This window comes from Mauremys reevesii, linkage group 1, assembly GCF_016161935.1.
Source record: "Mauremys reevesii isolate NIE-2019 linkage group 1, ASM1616193v1, whole genome shotgun sequence".
Taxonomy (NCBI): domain Eukaryota; kingdom Metazoa; phylum Chordata; order Testudines; family Geoemydidae; genus Mauremys; species Mauremys reevesii.
Window position 1 is genome coordinate 301,398,997 of NC_052623.1, and position 8,965 is coordinate 301,407,961.

The window sequence follows — 8,965 nt, forward strand, 5'->3', positions numbered from 1 at the left end:
GATTCTGAGGGGGATGGGCAGTCGGGGGCCAGGAAGTGGGTGGGGGCCGGATAGGGGGCAGGGCCAGGCTGTTTGGGAGGCACAGCCTTCCCTACCCTAAAGCTCATTCAGCAGTTTGAGGCTTGGAGAAGAGCCAAGCTGTTAGCTTTTCCATTAGGGCTACCATCCCTTTCACTTCTCAAATGCCAAATTATAGTCTACATTTAATTTCAGTGCCATAGGGAGATTCATGTCAGGGGAGGGTAGCTTCATTTAAAATTAGCCACTGGGGGAGGGATCACATGAGAAGAGCAATACACTTCCCAACCCTACCAAGGGAGACCCCCCACACACATATTCCCTGAGGCTCCAGAGGTTCTCAAACTTTTATACTGGTAACCACTTTCACATAGCAAACGTCTGAGTGTGACCCCCCCTTATAAATTAAAAACACTTTTTTATATATTTAACACTATTATAAATGCTGGAGGCAAAGCAGGGTTTGAGGTGGAGGCTGACAGTCGCGACCCCCAGTAATAACCTTGTGACCCCCTGAGAGGTGCTGACCCCCAGTATGAGAACCCCTGGGTTAATTTAATTTTAGCACCCTGTGTCCATTCACATGCATGTGCTATTTTGAGCATGTCAGTTTTCACAACATAGGCTCATCCCAGATTCTGGAACAAGCTCAAATGCTCAGTTTGTGGAGTATGTACATAGTCTATACTAAAGACAAACCCACAGTAACTGTCTCCAGTTTGTGAGGGACCCCATGGAGCCAGTCTCTAGGAAACAGATAAATGCATGGAGGTTAAGTCCATTAATGGCTATTAGCCAGGATGGGTAAGGAATGGTGTCCCTCACCTCTGTTTGTCCAAGGGTGGAGATGGATGGCAGAAGAGAGATCACTTGATCATTACCTGTTAGATTTACTCCCTCTGGGACACCTGGCACTAGCCGTTGTCGGTAGACAGGATACTGGGCTGGATGGACCTTTGGTTTCACCCAGTATGGCTGTTCTTATGTTCTAACCTAAATGAACCCAAAGTTATGGAGACAGATATGAGTCAAGGAAGCCAGCAGAGTATCAGAAACCTGGAAAAATCTCTGACTGGATGGGCTCAGGCGTTTGGTCACAAGCTGAGGTGGTTCAAAAGTTTTGGATTTTTTTTAAGCAGAATTTTTGTATTGTTTCTTTAAACAATCAAACACAGCAAGCAGCAAATATTTGGCCACACACTTCTGAAACCCCAAACTATATTCAGGTTTTGGCAGACTAATTTCAGCTTTTCAATTAAAAATACCACAACAAATTTTGAAGGAAAGCAGACATTGTCCGTGATTTTTTTCTGCTTTTTAAAATCCCCTAGTTTTTGATCCAGAAAAAGTTTTGATGGAAAATATTTGTCCAACCCTTTTAATGAGCTTTAGTGCCTTTTAGCACTAGCTGATGCTGAGAACCAGTGATACCTTGTAAAGAAGTTTTCTCAAAACTGGGTTTGTGCCAAGATGCCGAAGGTTTATTTTTCCCAGGGCTGCCTGTGGGGGGGAGCAAGTGGGACAATTCATGCCGGGCCCCACAGGGGCCCCCACGAGAATATAGTATTGTATAGTATAGCAATTTTTTTTATAGAAGGGGCCCCCGAAATTGCTTTGCCCCAAGCCCCTTGAATCCTCTGGGCGGCCCTGGGCAAAGGAACTGAATGTATGACTGTGTTGGGGGAGGGAAGGCACAAAGGTAGCCTTTTGCCTTATTCAACCAACATTCCATAGCCAGAAAAGGTCTTTCCTGTCCCTGGCATAAATTAAAGCAACCTCTAGAGCCATTGCATCAGCTGAGAATACCTGAAGCATGGCAGTGTTGTGGTCCAAAACTCTCCCCCAGCACATCTTCTATTCTTGGCTGGCAGAGAGCCAGTTACATAAATTGTGTGCCTTCTGGGGAAACCCCTGTGCTAGGGGTATTTCACAGTGGGCCTTTACTTCTGATTATGCCACTGAAATGGCTGCTTGGTTCAGGTAAAGGGGACTGAGCTGCTCACCTGTCTGAACTGGGACTGGACTGCAATAAAGCTATTTGTTGTCTCCGGTGGCTGTGTTAGTTTGATCCAAGCTGTCACTGTGATGTGCTTGGTAGAGTACACACAAACTGGTGGCTGTGGGCACAGTATAACAGTAAGGAGTAACTTACATTTTGATGGTGGCCACATGCTGAAACATTAGAGTGTTGCCTATGACCACCTTGGACTTTTTCATGTGGATGGTGTGCACTTCTGAAACAAAGAGGCTGATATTTTCAACTTGGGCATGCTCTCATGCACTGAGAATTGGTGAAGAGGTTTGCTAGTGGGGTATTATATGCCAGGTAAGTTTAAGAGGGTCTGCACCTGTGCTCGTTTGCCCTGACAAAGTGGGTTACATTTCCCCTTGGTGGGGTTAGAATTATGGGGAGAGGTGATTGTTAATACAGATTTGATGTGCTGTGCTGAAGGGTTTGTGTGTTGCTGTGGTTTTGTAAGGATACCTGAGCTCTCCTGGCCTTGGCTGGACATTGAGTGGGACATAGACACTGGACAGCTAGGGAGTTCTTGATTTGAGCACTGAAAGTGAGGAGGCCAATGGCAGCTTTCTTCACCTTCACAGCTGTCAAGACAGCTTGGTGGTTGTTCAAATTATAAAAAAGTTGCTGCCACTTCGCCAGAATTTGCATCTTTGCCTCTGTCCTCACTGGCCCATGCCCCACAGAAGACTGATTGGGTATAAGTGAGAGTACCATGATACTGTTGCCAGTGGCAAATGTTATTTTGTAGATTGGGCCCAAACATACGCCTCGGGCATTTCATTGGCAGTGGAACTTGAACTCTTATTGTTTTTTTGTTATATAATTTAGAGAAGTATTCAATTATTTCAAATAAATGGTTTCAAGAAAGTAACAAGCTCTTAGAACTTTTCCTCGCCTATCAAAACTTGTCTCGGTATGTTGCATGTAGTCCAAAGTTGGGTCATTTCTGCATGTTGCTTGACAGCTTGTTTGGAAGCAAAGTCCCACAGCTTGAGCAAGGGAATTCTTTAAGAAAATTTGCTAGATTAGAAGTAGGTTTTTGCAATTCATCCGATTTTTATCAATGTAGAGCACTGAGAAAGGCACCGTGGAGAACACTGCATAGCAGAACATGCTAATCTGCACAAGAGCACACTGAAGAAGTCATTAATAGTGTCAGTCACAGGAGTCATTAGTCAAGTTCTACCTAGCCTGCAGCTTCACAATGCTGCCTGCTAATAGAAGTCAGCTAACTTCTGAAATATCAATGCCTGGAAAGTTCCTATTTCAAAGAAAATGGAATCTCTTCTCTTCTCTAATAAGATTAGATTTACAGAATTTTATGATGGATGGCTGAACTACTGCACAGTGGCTTTCTAAACAAAAGGAGTACAAGTATGCCTGATATATTTTTGAAGTTCCTGTATATGACATCTAATATATATTGTCCAATATAGATAATGTTGTAAGGATAATTGTATATATAGAAAAGGCATAATGGAAGTAGGAGATTTAAAAAGACCTATTTGGTCATCTAATCTATCCCCTTGAGTGCATAGGCTTGTTCACCATGTTATACAGTATTTTTGACAGTGCAATATGCTTGTTAATATTTACTATTAATTATAATTATAATATTAAAAACTGTCAAATTTCCCCAGTAAGAAAAATATATATGGACATCAGAAAAATATATATCCTATTTATATGGAGGAGGAGTCCACAGACTCTATTTTGCCTGAGGCAGGCAGCTCCCCCAGAGTGGAATATTTCCCTGGGGCACTACTGACTAGTCAGGAAGCAGGAGGTGGTGCTAGCAGTTAGGAGAGGAGGAGGAGGTTAGTGCAGCTCCAGTGAATCCTGCAGGATGCTTTTCTTCTACAGGCTGACACCGACAGATCCTGAGACGATCAGCTACAGCTTCTGCTAACAACTTTGCTCTGCTACTTTAGTGTTGGAAAAGATATCATTGTTAGTTACAGCTCCCAAGTGGGAGGAAAAGTCACTGCTGATATTGTTTTGGTAGGAATACTAGGGAGAACGTCAGCGCTCCCATACTGCATTTCTCAGCATCACCATCAACAATTTCTGTCCCTCCACCCCATCGTCCAAAATGTATTAGACAAATATCCTCCAGGGTTTGGCAATGAGTTGATCCTGTGGATAATAGTGCCATTTGCCAGCTATGTACATGTAGGGTCAATTTGGGTCCCATACCCAAAAGTCTGCAGACATTAGGCATAGTAAAACACATGGCGACCAAAACCAACAGCAGACTAGGTCAAGATGAAAGAAAACAGGCATTATTTTGTTACAGAGCACAAGCTGTCACCACCAGTACATTCCATGTGATCATCAGCTCACTCCACCACCATCACTCCACAGAACATAGAGGAGTGTGTTCAGAGAGGCCAAAAATACGGTCACAACCACCATAGAATGCAGGAGGCTAAAAGCACCACATGGCTCAAGTGTTGTTTATGGCAGGACACTAAAGGTATGCATTACGTACTTCCTTAGCATCTCTTACATCTTATCCTTCAGTTTACCAGGTACTTGTGAAAAAACATATGTTTTAAAGCCCTGTATTGTTTTTCCTGCCAGTATTAGGAAAAAGCCTTTTATCAGTATTTTCTATATCATTTGCATAAAAATACTTCTCTAGTTCTCTGACACAGACTTCTCTTAGGGGAGAGTCTGATGATAGAGAATCTCCAGGTTATAGTCAGGAGCAGGAGCAGAGGAATGAGATATAAAGGGCGGATCAGATGAATAACATATACATAAAAAAAAAAAAGAATCTGGCACAAAAGGCAAAGGGCTAATAAGGACAAGTTTTTTTTTTTTAAAGTTGCACACACACAAATGAGAAGTAATAAAAATAGAGATGGGTGAGAGTGCCTTGTGATATATAAAGGGATATATAGATATAATACAATCACCTGGTGGATGGAGGACTGAGAATGACACACAATCACAATCATTACAAAATACAAATATATCGGACAGGACAGCAGGCAGGGAGGAGAGGCATATATATAAATAAGAAGAAGAAAGTGTAGTAAAAATGAAAAAAATCCACACAGGTTCCCCAGTCAGTCTCTAGTCTCTATGGATGGAAATTTCATGCTGTAGTAAAAATAAAACAGTAGGTATCTATTCCCACCACCACCACCAGAGTGTATTGATGATGAAAATGAAGAGAATTAGAGAGGCTATCAAAAAATTAAGACAATATAAATAGGATTATTTCAATTATCCTATTGACTGATTGACTCACTTCATCAGGAGGACGAAATGCGGAGATAAAATTTCTCAAATTTTTCAATTGCTTCATGGCATGGAGCAGGAACCCCTAAGGAGAGGCGACTCTAGATTTAATCCTGGTGGAGGAGTGGAGCGGGAGAGAGGTAACTATAAATAGCAGGACTTGGAAATAGTGAATATACACCATAATACAACCAGAACATCACTGTGGAACAACAGAACATCCCAACACTGTGGCCTTTGGTTTAATTTCAAAAAAACTATACAAAAAAGAGGGGTTTAGTTAGAAAAAGTTTAAAAGTAAAAGTTAGAAATCCAAATCCAATGCAAGTCCCCCTTTTAAAGACACAATAATAATAAATAATTCCAAATAGGCCAAAACTAAAAAATTAAAAAAAAAAGAAAGAAAAAAAAGAGCCACCGTGGCTTAACAACCATGTAAAAGAGTGAGTGAGAAAAAAAAGAAAAACTTAAAGTCAAATCTAGAAAGGAAGTAGTGAAGAAAAAAAAAGTAGTAAAAGTGCCATAAAGTTGCAGAAGAGGAAAATAGAGAAGCCAAGAAAAACTGAAAGGAGCTAAAAAAAAAAAAGAAGATAACAAAAATTTTTAAGTACATCCAAAAAAACAAGAAGCCTGCAGATGCTCAAGTAGGCCCCAAAAATTAAAAAAAACCAAAAAATAAAGGCGATAAAGTCAGAAGTCATTGATGGATTCTCAAATGGAGTCTTCACGATTGAGGATGTTGGGAGTTTATTTTTTGCTGAGATTCTTTGAGGACTGATCACAGGAAACAACTGAGACAGATTGTCAGAGAAGATTGAAGTTTCACTAGAAACATTGATAATATTAATCACTAGAGGAGGTTTTAACCCAAGATAAACTCATAATTAACAAAAGAGTGACTGAGTGGACTATTAACAAGTACCTGTCCTTTAAATCAACTTGTCAGAACAATATAAAATGGAAATTGTAACCAAAAATATAAAAAGGGGCTTTTTAATGACTGGAAAAGGTAGCTAATGGTGATCCAAAATGATTAAGAGCAACAAATCGGGTGAAAAAATAGTACAAAACACAAAAAAAAATAAACAATAGTAATAAAAAAAATTGAACATAACAGCATGAAAAATAGTCAACATGGTTTCTGTATAAACTCTTACTAGGAAATTAATCTATTAGAGTTCTTTGAAAGAGTGGTTTTGCGGTGGATATGGGGGATCTTGGACAAGGTCCCTCACCAAAGGCTCTTACTTTGATTTTTCTCACCAAAGGCTCAGGGTCCTTAAAAAGCTTCATAGGATAAAAAAGGAGGTCCTTTCATGGAAGGAGATTGAGTTAAAGGACAAGGAACAAGGTAAAGTAGGGATGGTTAATTCTCAGAATGGGAGAGGGGTAACTAGTGATGTGGAAGATTCAATCATGGAGTGGACCTATTCTTCAATGTTCAGAATAATCCCATAAGTTTGAGTAACAAAGATCTGGGAGAGATAGTAAGATGATAAGAGACTAAAAGAACTTGAAAGAGATAGAAAGAACAGTGAGGAAGAGGCAACAAATCTCAAAAAACTAAAAAATTAGTGAACAAATGAAAAAATGAAATTTATGAAAAATAAAAAAAAAAAATTGCAAATTGGAAAAAAAAAAAATGCTATACATACAAAGTGATGGGGGGCTATGTTACAACATCAGTCAGAAAAAAAAAAGATCTTGGAGCTATGCATAAGTCTGAAGATGTCCAAACAGGATTGTGTGAAGGGATGGTCAAAAAGGAACAGGATGTTAGGAATAATTAAAAAAGAGAAAGGAAATATGTGTGCAATATATTACTTATAAAGTATATGGTACGCCCTTATACGATACACTGTGTACAGATGTAGGTCTGTGGTCTCTCAAAAGATAAAGATATTCTAGCACTAGAAAAAAAAGAGCAAAAAAAATGATTAGGATTTTAGAGGTCCCATAAGAAAGAAATTAAAGGCTAGGACTCTTCAGTTTGAAAAAAAAGATAGAGAAAAAGAAGGAAGTGATTAGGAGAGAGAGTAGATATGAAAAAAGAGAAGAGAGAAGAAATACTCTTTGGTATTATCAAAAGATGGTCCCAAAAAACAAGAACCAAAGTCAAATAATATAAATTAATAGGCAGCAGAAAATAAAATTAAATAAGGGGATTACTTATTAGGCTAATAACAACTAACAAAGGACTGAACTAAATTAGGCATGGAACTTTGTTATGAAAATTAGATGTTATTGGAATTCAGGCTAATTCCCTAGCCAGGGGATAAATTGATGATGGCTAAGTGTGGAGGACTGGTGTATAATGATGGAGGGAATGGTGGGAGGAGACCTGGAGATCATTGCCTGTGGAGAGATAGATACTGGGTTAGATTCAGGAATTGGATGGAGTCAGCACCTGGAATTGGCCACTGGGGACATTAATATATGTTGCAAAAACTTCCTCGTTTTCATTAATTTGGAAACTGCTCATATTGCCATATACAACCATTTTATCTTTTTTTTAAAATATCCCACCCTCATCACCAGTTTTTCGCCATAACGTTCATTGCATACAAACAGAGATATTAGATAAAAACATACAACACTCTATCTGGAAAGTTGCAATGTAACACTACTTTATTTCATGAAATTCCAAATCTTAACACGCAAGAACAAAAAACAGAGAGTGGGCGTGTGCTAATAAAATTTGAGGATGTCACAAAGTTGGGAGGTATTGTCATTACAGAGGAGGATGGCATATCAAAGAGATATGGAGGACCTTTAAAACTGGAGTAAAAGAAATGGGGTGAAATTGCATAGTGCAAAGTAATGCTCTTAGGGACTAACAACAAGAATTTTTGCTATAAGTTGGAGACTTATCAGTTGGAAGCGATACAGGAGAAAGACCTGAGTGTATTGGTTGATCACAGGATGACTATGTGATACAGCTATGAAAAAGGCTAATGCAATCCTCGGCTGCATCAGGCAAGATATTTGCAGTAGAGATAAGGGAAGTGTTATTACCATTATACAAGGCACAGGTCAGACTTCATGTGGAATACTGTGTGCAATTATGGTCTCCCATGTTTAAGAAAGATAAATTGATACTGGAACAGGTGCAAAGAAGAGCTACCAGGATGATCAGAGGAATGGAAAACGTGTCTTATGAAAGGAGACTCAAAGAGTTTGGCTTGTTTAGCCTAACCAAAAGAAGGCTGAGGGGAGATATGATTGCTCTCTACAAATATATCAGAGGGATAAATAGCAGGGAGGGAGAGGAATTATTTAAGCTCAGTACCAAGAACAAATGGATATAAACTGGCTATCAGGAAGTTTAGACTTGAAATTAGACAAAGGTTTCTAACCATCAGAGGAGTGAAGTTCTGGAACAGCCCTTCAAGGAGAGCAGTGGGGGCAAAAAACCTAACTGGCTTCAAGACTGAACTGGATAAATTTGTGGAAGAGATGGTAAGAAGGGACTGTCTCCCGTACCACTTCATTCCCACCACTTCCCCTCATGTCCTATCCCAGTTCCTCTAGGAAGGTTTTAGTTAGTGTGAGTATCAATCTTACTCTCTCTCTCTCTCACCCACCCTCCTCTTACTACTCTAACTGGCGCACTGAAAATTGAATTCAAAATGATCACCCCTGTACTACCTGTTTGAGGTTGGAAAAGATTGAAAC